Genomic DNA, 22,757 nt, shown 5'->3' with positions numbered 1-22,757 from the left:
CCATGTAGAAAATACGCACAACACAGTAGTCCAAGGCTTTTTGCCATCATTATAATCATTGGCTTCTCATGAAGAGAGTTGGACACCCCCATAGCTTATCTTCTATTAGAGGTTAGATCATTTTAGGGGGAAAACACTCCACTCTCATGAAGAGAGCCCAGTTTCCTTAAAATAGAAATCAAAGTGCTCCATCTTACTAATTCAGTGACCCAATCAGCTAGTTAACTCTAGATCTCAGAAGGCTCTAGTGGGAAACACTCATTCACAAGGCCAAAGCACTGACAACCAGAGGGGAATATTGCAACCATTGCAAAGCCATCCCATCTGATCACCCATCCTCTTCAACATTTATATGTTGGAGACTTTCTGAGACACCATGAAATCCACTGCAACCCATACAGAATGCCAATCAACTATTCAGACTCTGCCATCACAAAACATTCCAGTACCTGGAAGAAATAAGCGAGGACTATTTGTTAAACGTATGAGAGCAACCGGCTCAAACTCAGTTCAGAAGCAACTGGCTCAAATTTAATCCAGGCAAGATGGGCATGGGTTTCGGTGGAAGGGGAAAGTGTTTTGTGACTTTCCACAAAAAATCTAACCTCACTGTAGAGCCAGGGCATCACGGATTGTCAGTGTTGTGAGGAACTGTGGCCACACTAGAGTCCTTGCTACTTCTGGATACATAGATTGCTACAGCAGCAACAAATGCATTCTTCCGTCTTAAGTGAGCCAAGTGACTTGCCTCTCATATTAAGACCTTATTGTAATCCCTATATCACAGAGTATTGCAACTCATTACTTCCAGAGCTGGGTATAAACACAAGGTGAAGATGGTTTAGCACAATGATCCATCACTTACGCAACAAAAGCCAACACAGTCAAATCACACCAATAGCTCTTCCTGATCACATGTTCGCCATTAGTTCCTAATCTAAAAGTAGTTTAGCTCAGAGGCACTGCAGGGAGAACATTTTCTCTGGAATGACCCCGTGGCAGAAGTCCTTTTAATCAGAGATCAGACAGAGCCCAAGCCTCCTGGAGTTCAGACTTAAATATGAGACAAACCTTTCTGATAAAACTTTTCCCAACAAATACATCCCTCCAAAAATGAAAGAGACTCTGGAACCATCCAGCAGCAAGGAGATCAGGACACTTCTTTGATTTTTTTCAGAGTAGCAGCCGTGTTAGTCTGTATTCGCAAAAAGAAAAGGAGTACCCGTGGCACCTTAGAGACTAACAAATTTATTAGAGCATAAGCTTTCGTGAGCTACAGCTCACTTCATCGGATGCATCCGATGAAGTGAGCTGTAGCTCACGAAAGCTTATGCTCTAATAAATTTGTTAGTCTCTAAGGTGCCACGGGTACTCCTTTTCTTTGATTTTTGTGTGTGTGTGTGTGTGTGCGCATGTATGTGCCTGCATACATTTTGCTTAGATGACAGGCACCTTAGAAATACCTTAAATAGGTATATGGATTTGATTTGTGATTCCACATCACAAGACCACCATGTTCTTGGCAGTCTAGCTGAGAGATCATAGAATGGATGGGGAAATCTCTTCTCTACTCTTAGAACAGGCACCTGCAGGTGAAGGGTAAAACAACTGTTGAAACATTGTGAGTTTAGCTTGTTGTACCTTTGTCAGAACAGGAGACCCATCTCCAAGGCTGTCATAAGGGACATTTCATGAGCACTAGCGTCTCTAAAAAACTATACAATGATTTTTAAAGAAGAAAAGAAAAATCCCCTAAAGCCCCAGTTTTCCTGCTGTGAATGGAATAATTTCTTTTAATATACTAAGCCATTAAAAAATTAAGCTTCTTTCTTTAGCACCACAATAAGGGAAATGCACTTTATTTGGAGAATGCAACTGCCTCAAGCTGTATTATTTTTCTTTCCCCAGCTCTCAGCAAGTGACCATTTAGTCTTAATTGCTCCTCACAGTGTAGTCCAATTAAGAATGGTATCAGCAGGGCAAGGACTATTTGTTAATCTGTAAAAGGTGTGAGAGACAGTTCTTATTTTGCCTGAGGTTTCTATTCACATGTTTGGGTGAAAATCTAACCAGCCGGAACTCACCTGCAAGCCATACATGAGTATTAACAAGCTATCAGTTATAAGCAAAACAAATGTGAAAATGTAATTGAGTAGAACAAAAACTTTATAAAATATTTATTTGCATTAGGAAAGATACAATATTACTGGACCTATAACCTCAAATTAAAAAGCCAGAGTTTTGACAGTTGACTGGAGAGGTGTTTTTGTGCTTGCTTTGGATCTAGTTGACTTGGAGGAAGACTCCAAAACATGAACAGCCAGCCAGGCTGGGATGCTGGTTTAGAAAAAGAAGAAAAAGCTTTTTGGTGCTAGAATATTTTGCCTAGTAAAGGAATGTCAGATGAGTCACCATGTCTATGTGAACAATCCTACTCTTTGTATTTGGAACTAGTGTTCTGAACACCATCTGCATATGAGGCAGCATAATTCCCATGAGCACTAAGAGCTTTATGCCAGATCCTTTGCTGATGTAAGGCAGTATAGCTCTATTGAAGTACATCTATTTAGTATATTTCTAAAAGATTGTCAAGAGGGCCTAGGGCATTGTAGGGCGCGTTATCCTCTGAGAGGTTGCAAAAATCCAAACAAATAAAAGTTAATATTTTAATTATTATTAAAACTAACAATGAATAATAATAAACAATAATAATGACTGCTGATTTACATCAGTTGAAGATTTGGTCCTTTTGGTGAAATGCTATATGTGAACGTGGGATAATATCTCTGGGAACGTATCCATAAAAAGACTAGGTGCTTCTGTTCTGATGCCTGAGGTAATAGTGAAAGAATCTCTGTCTTTATTTTCAAGAAGTGTCTCCGTCCCCTGGTGCACTCCCCATTTAGAAATTCATTTTCTTTCTGAAGCCACCAGTTTTCTTCTGATGCCTTCCAACAAGGTGTTTTAGGATATTAATTTCCATCACACTGGACTTCTTTTACTTCTTGATCTTCTCTATAGATGAAATTCTCAAATCCCACATTCAGCATGAGTACTGAGATTCATATGGCTGCCCCATATCCTGGTTGAAGGAAACAAAACCACCCCCATGCCGTAGGTCAGGCAATGTGACTGCTTCCCAGTCTCTCTGCTGAAGTTACTCTGCCACTGTCTGAAATAATGGGTGCTGCCTCTCTCCACCCTCAAGGAGAGTCCTTCCATCTACCGCTACTGTGTGAATGCAGACTCAGTGACCTCCCTCTGAGGATCATCACTTGTTCCCCTGCACAATCAGAGCCCTCCCTACCCATAGAAGGATGTGGTGGACAGGTTTTCTCCCTAAAAGAGTATTTCATAGGCGTCTGTCATTGAATTTGGGAAAATTAGGTCTCTTGTACAAAATAACACATTCTTTCATTTTTACTAAGTATGTATAAGCTACAGCATTTTCTAGGTTTCAGAGTAGCAGCCGTGTTAAGTCTGTATTCGCAAAAAGAAAAGGAGTACTTGTGGCACCTTAGAGACTAACAAATTTATTTGAACATAAGCTTTCATGAGCTACAGCAAATTTGTTAGTCTCTAAGGTGCCACAAGCATTTTCCAGTATGGTGACTGTTTTGGTTACAACTCTCTTTTTTGCAGGGAGATGCTAAATGTCAGGAGAGATGGCCTGTCCCTGAATGCTGTTGAGCGCTGTTAGTTCTTAGTAACTTAGTAGCAGTTGCCAGCATGCAGTAGTAATTCTTAGGATCGGGACAAAACTTTCTCCATTGCCCTCCTTTCCAGAGCTAACAAAGACAGACTTTTTTATTTTTCTGGAGGGCAAAGGGTTTTAACCCACCCATCATTCTTGGCTCCTGGGAGTGGGATTGCAGTTTCAATCAGCAGTTTCTAATTTTGCCTGCAGCATGATCCTTCTACAGGAAAGAGGCACTGTGTGAGAGCAGAGTGAGCCATGGACCCATTCTCCTTGATGGAAGTTGAATTGCTATCAGGAAGGCTTACAGTACAGAACTTTGTTTCTTTTAATCAAAAGGGATACTTGTGGGGCAGAAGTGCAGATTCTACCATATTTTACCTCTTCTTCATTTTTCCTTTTTATTTTATAAAATATATATCAACTAATCTATTAGTGTCTGAGCCTTAAAAGGACAAATAATTAGGGTTATTAGTTGGTGATGCATGAATATCATAATTAGTAGGAATTTTTCAAAGCTGTAATTAATAGATTCATCATACGATAAACAGTAATAGGTGTAGAATTGGTCAAATAATCCATAAATTGCAAATTCTGGTCCCTTATGGCTCTGGACAAACTCTCTTTGTTCTACTTTGGTAAAACTAGTCTAGAATGACATCCAAGATCAGTGTAAGTCGCTGAAGACATTGGGTGAAATACTGGATCCACTGAAGTCAATGGAAATTTAGTTTTTCAGTTCAGTGGGGCTGGGATTTCACCATTGGTCTTCAGTAGAACTATGCTAATTTACACCAGCTGAGGATAATGGGCACTGAGATTCACTGCTGATCTGTCTACCCACTCTGTTGTTGGGCAGTAAAATTCTTCACCCTTGCACCTGAGAAATGTGGAATCCTTTGCTATTTACAGATCCAAACCAATTTTTTTTAAAGACTAGATCCTTCAGTTTAGCTCTCTTAGTCCCATTATTGTTTACATACGACTACTGTGGAGCTCTCAGAAGTGCTGACGTAAGGCTACCTATACAGAGTAAAGTGACTGATTGTAACAGTTAAGCATCATTTTTATTTCTTTTACAATTTTATTGTACTGTACTGTGTATAAAAGTTAACATACAACAAATTTAAAGTGGAACAGTCTTCAGTTAAAATGCCTGCAATATGATGGCACTAGTTTGCCAATGAATTATGATCTCAAAATGGATTTTACTGGGCAAAGAAACTATTTGTTGCATGGCACACTTCAATTCAGGGGCTTTACCTTGCATATTCTGCCTGCTTGAAACTCTTCCTTACTTCAGTGTGAGTTTTGGTTGTGCAAGGAATGCAGGTTAAGATTTCTCAAAGAGTCTGATATTCAGACACAACTTCCACTACAGTTAATGGACTGAAATCCCATCTCCTTGCCACTAGGTGGAACCCGCATAAAACATTAAGTTTCTCTGATAATTGCATATACCCAGTAGAACACTCTATTGCAATTTGCTATGGTTACAGAAATGATTCAGTCTGAATATGCCCACCCTTGGCGCATTTTATATTTATGATAAAGATGCTGATTTTTCCATGGTAAAAAAAGTTTGTCTTCTGGATAAGTGAATAATGGAGTAGTTACTCCAGCTGTGTAAACAACCAAGGTTTTTCTTGATTTTGCTGTCTGCAAGTTGGAGGTGTCCACAGAGGATTAGGCCCTCAGTAACTCTTATTGTGGAAGCCATGATCCATCAAGGTAGTTCAGAACATGCCTAACTTTAAACACTCATGTACAGTACTAAAGTTAGGCATGTGCTAAGTACCTTGATGAATCAGCATCATAGCACCTATTCCTGCTATTCTTGAAGTCAATTGCAAAATGTTAATTGACTTCAGTGGTGCAGAATTGGGCTCAGAGTGCCCAGTCCCACAGTCCTAATGCAAGTAAAACATTCATTGAATTGAATACGAGTGGTTTCCTTTGTAGGGGGGACAGAAATGGGCCCACAGCATGGGTTAGATGTTACTGTTTTTCTATTTCCCACAGTATTTCTAACAGGTTTCAGAGTAGCAGCCTTGTTAGTCTGTATTTGCAAAAAGAAAAGGAGCACTTGTGGCACCTTAGAGACTCACAAATTTATTTGAGCATAAGCTTTTGTGAGCTACAGCTCACTTCATCTAACAGAAACTGACTAGTCTCTGGGGAAGCATGTAATCTGATAAGTAAAACATCAGGCATAATTATAAAAAAACCACTTGGGTATGTCCCAGCAGAATAAATACAGCTATTGAATTTTTTTTTTAATTCCTGAATCACTAACTAGTGAGCTGTATGTCAAGTTGTTATGTTAGAGGAAGTAGAGTTAGAATAGATCACACACATATTCTCATCTCTTGGTATGCTGCATGAGTGTCATTGTGAGGGGGTGCGCCGCTCACCACAGGTATGGTGCCTCCTTCTGCCCGTTCTGGGGAATAGCTCACCAGGTGAACACCTCTCCCAACAGTTGCAAGCCATCCCTCCACTTCTGTCTCTTTGTCTGCAGCCCCTCTCTCACTCCAGGAGCTGCTGTAGCCTCTTAATGATTCATTCCTCCAGCTACCTCCCTATCATGATTTCCCCTTTCAGGGGCAGTTGTGGGTGGAAAGTCTCTTCTCCCCAACTGACTCAGGCAGTCTTCCTATATATTGCCCCACCAGTGCTACTACCCCAGTGGCCAGTTAGGGAACCTGGGCCCACCCTCTACTCCGGATTCTGGCTCAGGGACCCTCTAGCCAGCAGTGAAGGTTTGTTCCACCCTATACCTTGCTGCATTTCCCTGAGCCCTGTTCTAACCTTATGGCTCTCCCTTCCTTCTCTGGGTCTGCCAGCTTCACCACTCCCTCCTCCCAGGGAGCAACTGCACCGTATACATTTCTGCAGTCTCCACACTCCTGCTTCCCAGGGAGTGCTGGCAGCCTTTCCTAGGAGCCCCTTTTGGCAGGGTTCAACCACCTTACAGTCTCTCTGCCCTTCACCTTTGGGTCCTTGTGATGCACAGTCTAGCAGTCTATTTCTGGCCTGCTTTCATCAGGGAGTACCATCATGCCCGCATTCTCCACCACTTGTAACAGAGTGCTCTACTTACTGCTAGATGGCACCACTTCCTGGCAGTTCTGCGGACTAGATTGTAGAATTGGGGAGAGCTGCACACCTTTCAAAGGAGAGGAAAACAAACTCCATTTGAGAAAAAACACATGGGTATCCAGAGGCCTTTTTTTTTTTTTAAATGAAAATGTTACTGAAATAATTGCTATGCAGCCACTTAACTGACAGCAAGATGTCCTTCAGGGGTAAGCATCCATCCCTACAAAAGAAGACTGCATGGTTATGCAGTTAGAATGTGATGCATGAGCAGAGGCTAAAGTAGGTGAAAATAAGAGGGGGAGCTCACCAATTCTGGTGCTTGTCATCACAGGTCTTGATGTCAAAGTGTCTGTGTATTTGCTGATGCCATGTGGCCTAGTCTTGTGGTGATGGGACACAGCCAAGGGAAGAGAACTGGGGTGAAAGAAGAAAAAGTATCTAGTGCAATGAGTTCCTGTTCACAAGTAGACTCATAGCCAGCCCAAAACAGTGTGATTTGTACACATGGAGCAGAGTTTTGTGAGAATACATTCCTGATGATCCCCATCCCAATTTTATGAGGATGGAGACTTTGACCAGAGTGGGTGATATGTAAAAAGCAAAAAAAGGGGGGATTCTTTGTGAGTTGCCTAGATGGCCCTCACAACTCTGGCCTTTTTCTTGTTCGCCATTTCAAATGTCTATCTAAGGTACTTGTAAGGCTCCCAATACCATTGTATCTGAGCACCTCACAATCTTTAATGTATTGAGCCTCACAACTGCCCTGTGAAGAAGGGAATGATTATTATCCCTATTTTACAGATGGGGAATGGAGGCCCAGAGAAGGTAAATGACTTGTCCAAAGTTACATACAAAGTCTATGGCCAAACAGGGAATTAAACCCAGGTCTCCAAATTCCCAGGCTAGCCACTGGAGCTTCTTTCCTCTCACTGTATGTATGAGTGTATGGTGGGGGGAAGGAGGTCTTTTTTTTTTTCCTGGCACTAGCCCTGCTTGCTTTCTACCAGTTTTATGGTCAAGACCCTAAACCATGTCTTCTGAGAATACTGTACTCTTTGTTTGTAACATTGGGTATAATGAAATGCATAAGTGTTTTGAACCTGAATTTTAAATTAGATCTATATATATTGCATTAGCAAAATGCACAGCTATAATACAATGCGATGAGTTACAGTCTTTTCCATTGTCAATAAAATCTTAATTGTTATACTAAAATTTGTCTGACGCAGTGCTAAAATATAATTTATATATAGAAATGCAGTATGATGCCAGTTAATTCAATGTCATTCAATAATATATTTCATACCAAAGCATCATAATATATTAAGCCCTAGACATTTACAGGGAATTGACTTCAATCCTTTGGTGGTTGAAAATAGCTTCACTGGGATTAATGGCTTAAAGTTAATTGTTTTTGCTAATGTTTTATTTGAAACGTCCTGCTCAGCGAAGGTAATGAGACATTTTGCTCACTAGGCATAGTGAGCCAAATTTACTGCTGAAATAGCCAGGTGAAACCTCATTGACTTCATTAGAGCTGCACCTGTTTACACCAGCAGTGAATTTGGTATCTTGCCCTTTTAAGAAAAGAGGAAAATGTAAAGGTTGGAGCTCAGAAATCGGGAGGTGGAGCACAGAGTACAAGGGACAGGATAAATGCCAGAAGCGGAGATGCACAAGATTGAGCTAACACATTTAGACACTGCAGTGATAGATAGATCAGTCTAAGCTGCTTTTTGTCGTTTCCAAGATGAGTTCTAGTTTTAAATATTGCTGTGTAAATAGAGTTAAATTAATCTGGACAGTTAATAACCTCTTAAAAGAAATAATCAAGTAATAGTTTATAGAACCAAGGAAAACTATGAAAAAGGAGACAGAAAGATATTTCTAGTGGACAGCCCAGAGCTGAGAGGCTGTTGTATTTGGAACTGCACTCTAGACCTGAAGGCCTCTTAAAGGCCAGAGTAGACAATGGAAAACTGGAGTGGCCAGGTAAAGAGTTACTCCTCTTCTTGAGGCCAAAGGGCTGGACCCTGCAAGGAGCTAAGCACTGTTGTGGAGTGCTGAGCAACCTGAAGTCCCAGTGACTTCAGCGGGAGTGCGGGATGGCAGCGGGGGGGGGGGGGGGGGGGGCGGGGGCGGGGGAGGTCATTATCTTGCAGGATGGAGCCCTAAAGGTCCTTTGGCTTTAATAGAAATTTTGCTTGTGGCATGCCAACAAGATTGGGCCTTTCATGGGTGTACTTGCTTTATATTTTTTAAATTTTATTTTACAGAGAGAAATCTTGCTTGAGAGAATCCAGTGTGACAGGGTCAGGCTAGATGGCTACAGGAGAGTAATCCTATTGGGATCTGGGAAGTGGGTGGGTGAAGCCCATCTGCTGCTAAAGGATCCCCCCCAGCCTAAAAGGGGGATCCACAGGACCTAGATACCAAATAATTCCGGGGGGACAACTAATGAGATAACAGGGACAGGAGTGTGGTCAAAGGGTCAAACGAAGGGAACCGGATGGGGACACCGAGCAGAGAACCCAGGACAGCGCCCACTGCTCCTCAAAGGCATCAAGGGAGTCAGAGGACGCCGCCCAGAGGAACTCTGCCCGGATACGTGAACGGACTGAGGATCGGAAATAGGCCCCGCAGTCACAGGAGACTCCATCGGCCAACCTCCTCACTCTGGTTTTATAGATGGCCATTTTAGCTAGGGCCAGGAGGAGGTTGACCAGGAGATCCCGTGACTTTGTGGGGCCACGGATAGGGAGTGCATAAATGAGAAGGTGAGGGGAAAAGTGCAACCAAAAACATAATAAAATATTGGTGAGGAGCCAGAAAAGGGGCTGCAGCCTGGCACACTCCAGGTATGTGTGCGCCAGGGTTTCCCTCACGCCGCAAAAGGGGCAGGTGTCTGGGATTGAGGTGAACCGCGCCAAGAACACGCCCGTGCTCATGGCTCCATGAAGGAGCCCCCAACTGACATCCCTGGTGGGCCTCGGGACTAAGGTGGAATATAGGTTGGCCCACTGGGGCTCCTCACCCTCCAAAGGTGGCAGGAGGTCCCGCCATTTTGAATCAGGGCGGGTCACAAGGGAGAAGGCGTGAAGGGTGTGGAGCACGAGCATGTATAGATGTTTTCTTGGCGCGGTTTGAAAGCAGACCGGCTGCATCTCATGCAGCTGGCTTACAGTGAAGGGGTGAGGGGGTCAGCTGGGTCCAAGGGGCAGGGGTCCAATTAAAAGGTCCAGCAGCCCTGGGGTAGAGGGTGGGTGGGGCGTGCCCTCGTGCAGGACCCGGTCGAGATAAACCCAAGCAGCGGGTGGCAAAGCGGCCTTCACCTCCTGAAATATGCACCGGGGGGTACGAGGTCTGGAGAGCCCCATGCGCTGAGCGAGCATCCGGGGATCCAGCCAGTCTCCCCGGTCATAGTCCAGGAGGTCTCCGACTCTGGTGACTTCTGCCAGGACCAACCTCTGGCGCACTGAGCGGGACTCCGCCACCTGCAGACGGAGCTGGGGGTTGTGTAGCAGGGGCTCAGTGAGGAGATCTGCCCCCTTGGTGGCCGCTATGACCTGGTCATTGAAAACCGTTTCCAGGTCCAGAGGAGGTCCTGGTAGAAGACCGGCAGCCCGGAGAGGTCTCGCGGAAGACCTCTCAGATGGCAATAAAGGAGCTGCCGGTCGTATCGGAGCCCTTGGAAGCAGTGCACGAAGGCATGTGCCAGTATGCTCCATAAAGACTACCTGCACCATAAAGGAGCCTCTGCAGGGCCTGGAGGCGGAAGACATGGACCTGAGTAAGCGGACATTTCAGGCCTGCCCTCCCTCCTCCAGGGGTAGATGGAGAACCCCTACAGAGACCCAGTGCAGTCCTGACCAAAAGAATTCCAGAATCGATGTCTGGAGGTTGGCCAGGAAACCCAGGGCCAGGACCAGCGTGTTGAGCTGGTACCAGAGCATGGACAGGACTAGTTGATTAAGCACCAGCGCTCTCCCTCAAAGGGAGAGGCACCGGAGTAATCCTGTCCATTTCTGGAGCCGTTCTGTCACCCCGCCCTCTAAATTCTGCCAGTTCTCTGGTGGAGAGGGATGCATGGCAGAAAGGTAAATGCCGAGATAGAGCAGCGGACCCGCGCTCCATCGGATGGCCTGAAGTGCGGGTGGGAGGGAGCTCGCCTACCACCAGTCCCCTACCACTAAGCCAGAGCTCTTGACCCAGTTAACCCGCGCGGAGGAGGCTGCCAAATAGATGGTCTGGCAAGACTCCACCCGCGCCAAGTCGCCTGGGTCCTGGACCAGGAGCAGCACGTCATCGGCATACGCTGACAGGACCAGCCACAGCTCCGGCTCCTGCAGCACCAACCCTGTCAACCTCCTTCGGACGAGACAGAGGAAGGGCTCGATCGCCAGAGCGTACAGCTGGCTCGAGAGGGGGCACCCCTGCCGTACTCCTCGCCCGAAGCTGACCAGTTCAGTCAGGGTCCAGTTGAGCCTGACCAGACACTCTGCGGAGGCATACAGCACCTGGAGAAAACCCACAAACTGGGGTCCGAAGCCAAATGCTCGCAGAGTGCTCAGGAGATACCCGTGATCCACCCTGTCCAACGCCTTCTCCTGATCTAAGGACAGGAGGACGAATGACAGACCATCCCTACACCTGAGTTCCAAAAGGTCCCAGACCAGATATAGGTTGTCGAAGATGCTGCAGCCTGGGACGATGTAGGTCTGGTCTGGGTGGACCACGTCCGCCAGCACGGACCCTAGCCGCAGCGAGACGGCTTTTGCCACGACTTTGTAGTCTGTGCCGAGGAGCGAGACGGGACGCCAATTTCGTAAATAGTGGAGGTCCCCCTTCTTCGGCAATAAGGCGAGCATGGCTCGCCTGCACAAAAGAGGGAGGACCCCGCTCTGCAAAGACTCGGCCCAGACGGTGACTAGGTCTGGGCCGAGGACATCCCAGAACACGTGGTAGAACTCCACGGTCAGCCCGTCCGTGCCCGGAGATTTATTGGTGGGCATGCGACGGAGGACTTCCGAGAACTCAGCCAGAGTGAGAGGCAGCTCTAGCCGGTTTCGTTCACCTGCGCTGACTGTAGGGAGCTCCTCCCAGAGGACTCTGCAAGAGTTAGGATCAGTCGGATCCGGGGAGAAAAGGCTTGCGTAGAAGGCTCTTGCCCTCCCGAACATCTCCACCAGATCCGTAAGGGAGGTGCCATCTTCTGCCAAGGCAGATGACATGGTTTTTGGCCCCCCTCTTTTTCTGCAGGGCGTAGAAGAAGTGGGAGCCGCAATCCATCTCCCGAAGGAGACGGATGCGGGATCGAACAAAGGCACCCCGGGCCTGATGGTTCTTGAGGGCCCGGAGCTCCTCCTGCTTCTTCCGGCACGCTCCGCAGAGGGGCAGATCCTCGGGGCTGGCGGCCAGACGCCTCTCCAGCTCTAAGACCTCCCGTTCCAGCTGCTCCATCACCGCATCCCTCCGTCGGCTGGCACCCCAGGTGTAGTCACGGCAGAAGAGCCGGGTGCGCACCTTCCCTAGGTCCCACCACCACCGTGCCGAGAGAAAGGCATGCCACTGCCCTCGCCAGGCCAGCCAGAACTCCAGAAGGACGCCACGAAGCCCGCATCCTCCAGGAAGCTGTTGTTAAAATGCCAATAGGCCGGACCCGGCCTCTCCACACAGAGGGAGGCCGTCACGATGGCTAAATGATGGTCAGAAAATGGGGCTGGCCAGATGCTGGAGGAGTGGGCTCATGAAAGTTGGAAGCATGATGAATAAATGCAGTCCAACCAGGAGTGGCTCGACCGATGGGCCTCCACCCGGACAAAGGTGAACGTGGAAGTGTCATCCCGTTGGTGGTCACGCCAGACGTCCACCAGGGAGTGGTGTTCAACTATCTCCTGGTGGATGGCGGCGGCGACCGGGCTCTGCTCGGTCTCCGAGCGGTCCCGCTCCTCGAGGGTGACGTTAAAGTCCCCTCCCAGGACCAGGCACTCATGAGGATCCAAGATGCCGAGGAAGGCAGACGCCTGCTGATAGAATTGCAGCCGCTCCGGGCTCGCTGCTAGGGCATAGATGTTAACAAGTTGAGTTCGAGCCCCTCCATGTGGACCTGGAGGTGCAGCAGGTGGCCTGGCACAGCCTCGGCGACTCCCAGCACCTCGGGCCATTGGTCGGGGGAGAACAGGGTCGCCACTCCAGCCGTATGAACTGTGAGATGGCTAAAGTAGACCCTGTCCCCCCCAATCCAGCTGCCAGCTGTCTTCGGCGGTCGGATCCGTATGGGTCTCCTGCAGGAAAACCACAGAGTACCCCCCCTCCCGAAGGGAGGAGAGCACCTGGGACCTGCGGAGACCCATCCTACAGCCGCGGGTGTTCAATGTTGCGATGGTAAGAGGTGCCATGAGGAGGGCTGTGGGGGATCTTTGCCGGCAGAGACGCTCGTGGCTCCTGACGGGCCATGCAGCAGTCCGTGACCCACCCCGTAGGTGAGTAAGGAGTCACGGAAGAGGTGGACCCGCCGGTAGGCTGCGGCGCCCTGCTTCCCAGTCCTTTTACCCTCCCCCATGAGGGCCCTTATGGCCTGGAGGATTTGATGAAAGTCCCTCCATCGCTGGAGAGCAAGCTGTACTTTGTTGCGGGAGCCACAGACGTCTTCTAAAAACTCCCACAACTCCTCTCGCAGCGCATGGGGGGCTGGGGTTACGGTCTCTTGGTTACTCCCTGACAGGGCCCTTGGTACAGCCCCGTGGCCCACCGAGACGGGCAGACAGAGTGCAGACCCCCGACAGGGCTCCTGATGGGTTGGCGCCACTAGGCCCCACCTCCAATCCTGGGGCAATAGGGGGCGGCGGATGGAGGATAGCAGCCCCTGGTGGGTCGGGACGGGTAAACACAAAGGCTGCTCCCTGGGGGTCATCTATTGGAAAAGGAAAGGAGACAGCCCCAGGGGCAGCAATAACATCTCGGGAGGTGGACAGGATAGGGGCAGGGGCAGGGTTAGAGGTGAGATTCTGGGCAGAGAGAGGGCTCTCAGTGATGCCGGGCGCAGGCTCTATAGTGGATATCAGAGTACCAGCCGTGTTAGTCTGTATTTGCAAAAAAAAAAAAAAAAAGGAGTACTTGTGGCACCTTAGAGACTAAAATTTATTTGAGCATAAGCTTTCATGAGCTACAGCTCACTTGATCGGATGCGTACAATGAAGTGAGCTGTAGCTCACGAAAGCTTATGCTCAAATAAATTTGTTAGTCTCTAAGGTGCCACAAGTACTCCTTTCCTTTTTATGGTGGATTTGGCAGCCATGGCATCAGGAGATGGACTCTTCTGTAGGGCCCCCTCCCGGCAAGGAGGTCGAATGCTCCTCACCAACGAGGGGTGCCCCTAGTGGCTCGAGTTCCAGCTGCGTGGCACTGGCCGTTGCCTCAACAGGCTCAGTGGCCCTCAGCAGGGTGCCATCTGAAGCCAGGTTGATGGAAAAGTCCAGGGGCTCCTCGGAGGTGGGAGCGGAAGCAACGGTTAGGGGGAGGGAGCATTGGGAAAGGGGGGCTGGAGTGAAGTCACCCAGATCAAGGCATAGGGTCGTCCTCCCCCTGGGTGACCGGGGTCAGATCCAGGGCCTCGATCTCCTTGTGTATGGATGGGAAATCATTTTCCGCCACTCCGGGATTCTCCCCGCCGGCACCTGCTGCAACGGTCACCTCGGGGCACACTAGGTTTCAGATGGCGCCAGGGCAGGGGGGCTCTCTCGGGGGCCTCGGTGAGGAGGGACTCCCATGGAGGGGAGATACTGCCTTCCAATGCTGCCACGTCTTCCCCAGCCGGCACCGGTGGGTGGAACACACCCATGTGTAAAGTGGAAGGCTTGGCATCGGTGCCCCCCTTCCTGGCCTTCCAGGGGGCCTCCGCATCTGATGGGAGGAGCAGAGCTCGAGCCTTCTGCTTGCCCCACTTCCCCTGGACTAGGGCCCAGCCCTCCATCATCCGGGGGCTGGCTAGCAGGGGTCGTGTCAGGGGGCAGAGGCGATGGCTCAGGGACTCGAGGGGATAACGGTGGGGCAGCACAAGGGAGGGAAGATTCCCCTTGGGGTGGGCCCTCTCCCATGCCCGGCGGTGTCCCTGCCGCACCCTCCTCCACAGGCCTCGCCAGATTGCAAGCAGCGGGGGCAGGGCTCTCCCGCTCGTCTGGGCATAGTTTGGGAGGTGCCTCTTGGGCCCGAGCGGGAGTAATGGTGGACTGGGAAGGAGGAGGTGTGGTTTCGGGCGCTGGGCAGCCAGGGGCACCGGCGATGATGGGGCTGGTGCCCTGCCAGGGCTCGGAGGTCCCTCCGGACCTGCCCCATTGCCCGGCAGAGGTAGCATCGGGCCTCTCCCATGGAGTAGTGCACCCGGTAATGGGCCCCCTGGTAGGGGACTAGGAAGGACCCCTCCAGCGCCTCTCTGTCATGTGCTGCCGCCGGCAGTTGAAGCTGCACTTGCTGGCAGAACGAGAGGACGTGACGGAGGGCAGGGTCTTTGCAGCCCAACGGGAGAGGACTGATGACAGACATGGGTTTCCCCAGGGTAGAAAGGACGGGTAACAGGGCAGCATTGGGAAGAAATGGAGGGACGGAGGTCAGGACCAGGCTGACGCCCAGGTCCTCTAGTGACTCCAGGGGGATGAACATGCCCCCCACTGCCAGGCCCTTCTCCACCGCCTCTTGGGCGGCGGCCTTCGATGCTAAGAAGATGATGACCTTGCCATACATTTTGGAGTCCGCCAAAATGGCCATGGGCCTCCACCACCCTCGCCAACACCCGCACGTGGGTCTCCACGTGGGGCGAGGTGGGCACCAGGAGGCAACGGACGCCGTGCTTCCTGGTCATGGTGGGAAAGGGGCCCCAGCCGCTATAGATGGTAGCAGAGGCGGTGGGCAGGAGAGATGACGTAGCGGCAGGCGGGGGGACACCTGTGCGTACGCCCTGGGGGCCGGGGGAGGGACACCCGCAGAGCTGGTGGAGGGAACAGCAGGGAGAGACTCCCCAGCCGGTGGTGGGGCCGGGGCAGTAGGGGCAGCTACTGCCATGGAGGGCCTGGTCTTTTTAGCGGAGCCCTTCCCCTTCTTCTTCCCCAGCCCTTCCCGCCGGCTGGGGGGGCTCCCCCAGAATCTGAGGGGGGGGGGGAAGGACATGGCAGCAGTGGAGGTCATCCCAGTGCCCATCGCTGCTGGCACTCCAGCTGGGGTGGTGGCAGATGGTTCGGCAGTAGAAGTAGAGGCTTGGGGGGGTGGGGACAGAGGGGCAGGTGGGGGAGGGGCAGCTCACGGTGCTGGAGGGGCCCCACCTGTCTCATCCCCCGCCATCATGAGCGGGGAGGAAAGGGGAGACACCAGAAGGAGGAGGGGAAAGGGGAAGCAGGTCGACCACTCCTCCCCTGGAGGCTGCAGGCAGGGGAGGAGGGTGCCAAAAGGGGGGGGCTGGACGTGGGGGGTAATCAGGGGTTAGGGGTCAGTCGCCGACACAGGGTGGAATTCCGGCTCCTCTTGCTGCGCTAGGGGAGAGGAGGATACAACAGCATTGGGGGTGCAGTGAAGAGGGTTGAAACTAAAATGGGGAGTTGCACAAGCGCATGGGAGGGGGCATGGGCACACGGAGCGAGGGGCTAAGTGGGCTGGAGTTAGGGCAGGGAAACTAAGGGACTAGCATCAGAGGCTGGGGCGGGGCAAACAAACAAAGGCTACAGAAGGAAATGGGTAGGGCAGGCAAACAAACTGAAGCTAGTAATGGGGGGCTGGGGCATAAGGGGGGGGCAAAAGCTGCAAAGGGCAAATGGGGCAGGTTGCAAGGGCAAAGCTGTGAGGTAGGCAATCTGGGGGGGGGGGGGATGTACGTGCGCCCACCTGTGCTTGCGCAAAGTCTGTTTAGCGTGGTTGCTACTTCTGGGCTAAAGGGTGGAATCAGGGAGTGGTAAGCCAAGAAAGCAGCTGAGTCCAGAGGCAGGAGCTGAGCCAGATGGTATACAGCCAGTGGGAGTGGTGGAGGGGGCAGCGGTGGAGGTAGTAGTGGTGGTGGGGGTTATGGGGGACACACCACACCCCATATCCCTACAAACACAGTCAAGACCCCCACCACAAGAGCACAGTTCGAAAGTTACTCAGTCTTAAGACCCCCTCCATAGTGATCTGCAAAGTCTCTAGGTGCTCCCCCCACTGGTAGATGGTCCTCTTCTTCTCCTCCTCGGGATTCAGCAGCTCCAGCCAGCAGACTCCGCAGCAGCAGCTGCTCCAGGAACTCCAGGTGATGGTCCAGGCAGGCAGAAAGGACCCCTCTCAGGTGGTGGTGGTGGTGGTGTCCACAGCAGCAACAGCTGGGGTTCCTCACTCCCCGTCCTCTGGGGAGTGAGCCAGCAGGCCCCCCCCCAGAGGCTGCAGTTGGAGCAGTAGCAGCACCCAAGGGTGGGGGGATCCAGCAGCCAGCCAGCAACCAGGTAGCAGAGAAGGGGGGTGGTATCTCGCCTAGCCAGGGAAGCAGCAATAGCTGTAGGCAGAAACCAGGGGCTAGTAGCAGTAGCAGTCCTCTTCCTTCTTCTCCCTCCAGGCCAGAGGGCTACAGGAGAGCAATTGAAGAGAGGACTCTTTGATCTCAGGTTAAGCAGGTCCCTTTCCCTGGGTAAAGGAACAAGAAAGGTTCTAGAACAATCAGGAACCTTCTGGAGACAATTAAGACAGACAGGCTGATTAAAACACCTGCAGCCAATCAAGAAGCTGCTTGACTCAATTATGGCAGGCTAATCAGGGCACCTGGGTTTAAAAAGGAGCTCACTTCAGTTTGTGGTATGTATGTAAGGAGTTAGAAGCAAGAGGTGGTGAGAGTGAGAGCTTTTGGAGGACTGAGGAGTACAAGCATTATCAGACATCAGGAGGAAGATCCTATGGTGAGGATAAAGAAGGTGTTGGGAGGAGGCCATCGGGAAATAGCCCAGGGAGTTGTAGCTGTTGTACAGCTGTTCCAGGAGGCACTTGAGACAGCTGCATTCCACCAGGCCCTGGGTTGGAACTGTGAGTACAGGGTGGGCCTGGGTTCCCCCCAAATTCTCCCAACTCCTGGTCAGACACAGGAGGAGTTGACCTGGACTGTGGGCTCAGGAAAACAGCCAAACTGAGGGCTGCCATGAAGCTCCAAGGAGAGCAAATCTGCCAATAAGCACAAGATCCACCAAGGTAGAGGAGGAACTTTGTCATACCAGATACACAAGTGGATTTTCTGAAGCTGAAAAAACACTGTATATGTGTAGAGCAAGACTGTTTCCAGCTAAAAAATGTTATCCTTATAAATCATAATCACCCATAGTTACAAATACATCTTAAACATTTTTTTTAAACCTAAGGGTTGTCAGGCTAAGAAAGAAAGACACCATGTGAACCTTTGTGAAAGTGGCCATCTTTTATAAAATGGTTTAAAAAGTTTGCAAATAATGAAAAATGATTGTGTCATGCAAAAGTTGCAATATATTGTGACACATCAATATAGCCTACCTCCATTGTGTGAAGGAACACACAGGAAATTTGGCTGTTAATCCAGACTAATTTGTGTTAGTAATCCAGCTAAAAATCTCCTGAGATCAACCTGTCTCATGAGATTTCCTGGCTACTTAGAAATACCAACAGAATAGACTTTCTTCAGGGGTGAAAGTTACTCCAGACCCTTACCAGTATGGGGCTGGGGCTGGCTTTGGCCCTCAGAAGGGGTGGGACCTCGGGTGGAAGGGGCAGGGCTGGGGGGGGCTCAGCATTCCTTAGCCAGCCCTTCCAGGCTGCCTGGCCTGCGCCGCCCTGGGTTCCAGTGGCGATTTAAAGGGCCCAGGGTACTGCGGCAGTAGCATCCAGAGCCCTGGCCCCTTCTAAATCACCAGCCCCAGGGCAGCTTCTCCCTTTGCCCCCCATCCCATGTCGGCTGGTGGCCGGGGGGGGGGGAAGGGGCAGGGACATTAAAGCGCTGCAGGGTTCTTCGCTGCAGCAGCACTTTAATGTTGCTGCGCCCTCCCCCCTGCCCCTCATCTGTGGCCCTGCTGGTAGGGCTGCCAATGGGGGGGGGCACAGCAACATTAAAGCATTGCCTTGGTAAAGGACCATCCTTACAGAGCTGCCACGGTAGCGCTTTAACATCCCTGCTCCTTTTGCCTCCCCTGTCGGTGGCCCTGCTGGTATGGACCCTACTATACCAAAGAGGCAGGGACAGTGCTTTAATGTGGGCTGCGTACGGGCCAGTGCAGGTTCTTACCAGTACGCTGTACCCAGCTTGTACTGGTTCACTTTTACCCCTGACTTTCTTGGTGCATTTCCGTATTTCTTGGTTAAGTCCTAGCTAAAGCCAAGGGGCCTGATTCTGCATTGCCTTCACCATCAGGGCCAGCTCTAGGTTTTTTGCTGCCCCAACCTCGGAGAGTGCAACTGCCCAAGTCAAAAAAAAAAAAAAAAAAAAAAAAAAAAAGGATGGCCGGAATGCCGCCCCTGGAATTGTGCCGCCCCAAGCACGTACTTGCTTTGCTGGGGCCTAGAGCCAGTCCTGTTCACCACATGGTGTTATTACACTTGCAAAGTGGGTATAAAATGCTAGCATTCAGATTGGGTTTCCAGACCAACTAGAAATCACTAAGCTGGTGCCACTTGCAGAACAGAACAAACATTCCTGCTCTAGGATGCAAACTCAACCATTCTTCCATTACAATTCTGCCATGCAGATCAATCTTCCCATGCTATATTAACACTTAGAATATGTTGCATTTCCTTAAACAGTCCCCAGACATATAACAACTACAGCAGTTCATCTCAAGGACTCAGTATTAGCCTCTTTAATGCATGGAAAACTGACCTCTAAGAATTCTCTTGACAGACTAAGGTCAAAAGTGTATTTTGAAAAGTGCAGGAAGCCTATATTTCTCTAGAAGCCTGAAATAGTAACTTTCTAAAATGTAAGCAGTACTGTGTGTACATGTTATATTAATAATAGATTATTATGTGCCCTGTCTTACAAATGTGAGTACTATTACTTCAGTAGTATTGTCCTGTATGTGCACACCATTTTTATAAATGTAAAGAAACAATTATCAATAAGTTACCAAGGATACTATATTAATAGAAACTGAAACTGCTAGTGCAATAAGTTCTTTTCATCATAGATTTATAGTCCTTAATAATGATAGTCTTGATTCTGCTTGAACTAGTCAATGTGGTTTTAGTCATATCAGGTACTATACGATTTATTTTACTAAAAGAAAAAAAATTGATTAGACTAATCCCAGAGGTTCAGCTTCCCATCTCGGATTGGTGAATGCATGAAAATGAGGTCCTTTAGATCTTCCAGAACAGAATCATTCAATCTATCCAGGCCAAGATTTGGTAAAGAAAGGCAAGCAGATTTGTGGAAGATCAGCAGCAATCAAGATCAGATCCTAAATCTGCCACATTTTCTTGAGAATCTAATTTAGCAACTGTAGGCCTTTTTGGCAAATACCCACTGGTTTTGTTTGTTTTTTTTGGTTTTAATGCTCACAGGCATATGTGTTTAAGTGAATTAGGGCTTATTTCTAGGCCTGACTCTGTGAAGTACTGAGGCGCCTCAACTTCCATTGAAACAAATGACTGTTGAAAGTGCTTAATGGTGCCCAGGAATCAACGAGCAGTTCACTTTTGTGCTTATATGCTTTATAATGTAAGTACTTAACATTTTGAATTTGGACAGCAGATACATTTGGCCATTATGTTTATTTAAGGTGGCTACAAGACGTTTAATTTTAAATTAATGTGCCTCAATTCAGTACTTGCACACAAAAGTCTAACCTGTGTGTCTGTCTGTCTCTCTGAATTGAAAGGAGTAGATTACATTTAACACACATGTCCCAGATCATACATTCCTGTAGCAAAATCTATACAGAGGAATCTTGAGGGCAGGAGAACTCAGTAAGGTTCTTCTGATGGGGTTTCCTCTGAATTCTTCTCCTGAGTGAGATTGGTTAGATGAAAGTAACAAGGTGTTTGACCTTGAGCCTATTGGATCTCCAGAAGGAAGATTAGTGTAGATCTCATGGGATCTACTGGAGGCCAGGACCATCCATAGGGAGTCCCTGTGCCTCTTCTGTAGCCTCTTATGCCCCATGGCTTTTTCCTTTGTTCCTTGTCAGCATGAATCCAGTGGAGGTGGCTAACAGATCCTCTCCTCTGAGCAGTGGCCGTTGTAGCAGTTTTGCCAACCTTCTCGGTTTCCTTACAGGTCTCATGATGTCTGAGGCTTTTCTCAAAGCCGCAGCTCCAGAACTCATGTGATTAGGTAAGAATCTCACCTTTTCTTCACATGAAAGCTAAGTTTCTAGTCCTCATGGTGGTGGAGAAAAACTTGAAAAATATGACTCTTGTGTACCCTAAAGGCTCTAAAACAAGAAGGCAAATTAGACCCAAATTTATCATAAAAAAAGTAAACAGCCTCCCAAAATTTGTAATCCAATCTCATGATTTTGAGGCCTGACTCATAATTTTTTGAATGCTTGGGGTTGGCAATACTGTAGCCCTATTCCTCACCCTTAAATGGAGTTTCACTGCATGGAGGGGATGGCTCATGAGCCATTGTAGTCTTAGGACTAGAGGGTTGTAAGGACAATATATGTTTTCTCATCTTCACTTCATTGCTCCCCTGCCCATCTCCGCCCCACTAACTGATCCCTGAGCCCCTGAAGAGTTGGAACAAGGGGAAAGAAAGGTGCTATATAATGGCAGTGAGTGAATGCTCCTTCCATTGGTCTTGCACACACAGCATCCCCCATACATGAATCTGAACTACCACATGACTCTCACTACATAGTGTACTGTACATGACCTGGGAATTAAAGATGTACTTTAATTCAGAAATACTAATGTCAACTCGATGGGCTATGAATGTAATTTCAGGAGTTAGTAAATAGCTTGGTTTCCAATCCATGGGCATTTCTGCTGTTAATTATGTATTTGAAAACACATTTTCGAAAGATTAGGCAATTCATTAAGATAAAATTCATATATGCAAAGTATCCTCTTTTAGTGTATAATATAGCTTGGAGGGGGAGGAGAAGAGGCATATTGTACAAAATAATTAGATTGAGAGGCACTGTCTGAGTGGAAAGTAATATTTGTATATAATAAAAAACACTCCTAAATTGAATAGCTTGCCATTTAGTCTTGGTTGTGCTGCCATTCATATATCATCATGATGACCTCTGTAAATGCCTTGCAGTGTAACATACAATCAGGAGCAATGTATTATTTTAGAATGTACATTATTTTTTATGGAGTGATCGCTGTGTTTACGTTTTCAGAATATTCTGAGCATTGCTGCAATATAGATTCCCTTCAGTCACATGCGCAACATCATGCGGCACTGAGATATAGCTATTTTCTCCAGTCAAAAATGCCATTTCCTGATTTACATGATACATAGATATTTTATAGACTGGCAGAGCACTGAAACTTTTATGAACTGAGGAAATCTGCAAATGAATTACTGTGTGCTGTGCTATCCAAGGAGCATATACTATTGGACAGATTCTAACCTGAGATATGATGCATATCTAGTCTTAGAGAGGCAAAGTATCAGTGTACTTGAGATACATTGTGCTATGCATGTCACAACTGAATTTAGACTTTAACTTCATACAGCTATCTAAGTATTTTACATAAAGCAAACAATCTTCGCATAGAAGTGATCAGATACCTTAATTATAGATGGCATTTGACCACAGAATTTGAACTATTGTGAACCTTATATACCAGGGACAAACTTTATTTAACTGGGAAGTATGTAATATATTGATGTAAATCAAGAATAACTCAGCTCAAGGTAATGGAGTCCACTAGTATAAAACTAGTCAGGCTTCATATCTGAACAACTGACTGAGTGATTTTTCTCTTGTAGGCCTAAAAGAGGCTAAAGAATTTATTAGTACTACAAACAATAGTTCTC

Source organism: Dermochelys coriacea, chromosome 5, assembly GCF_009764565.3.
Source record: "Dermochelys coriacea isolate rDerCor1 chromosome 5, rDerCor1.pri.v4, whole genome shotgun sequence".
In the NCBI taxonomy this organism is placed as follows: domain Eukaryota; kingdom Metazoa; phylum Chordata; order Testudines; family Dermochelyidae; genus Dermochelys; species Dermochelys coriacea.
The sequence above is the reverse complement of the archived record's forward strand: the minus strand, read 5'-3'. Positions refer to the sequence as shown.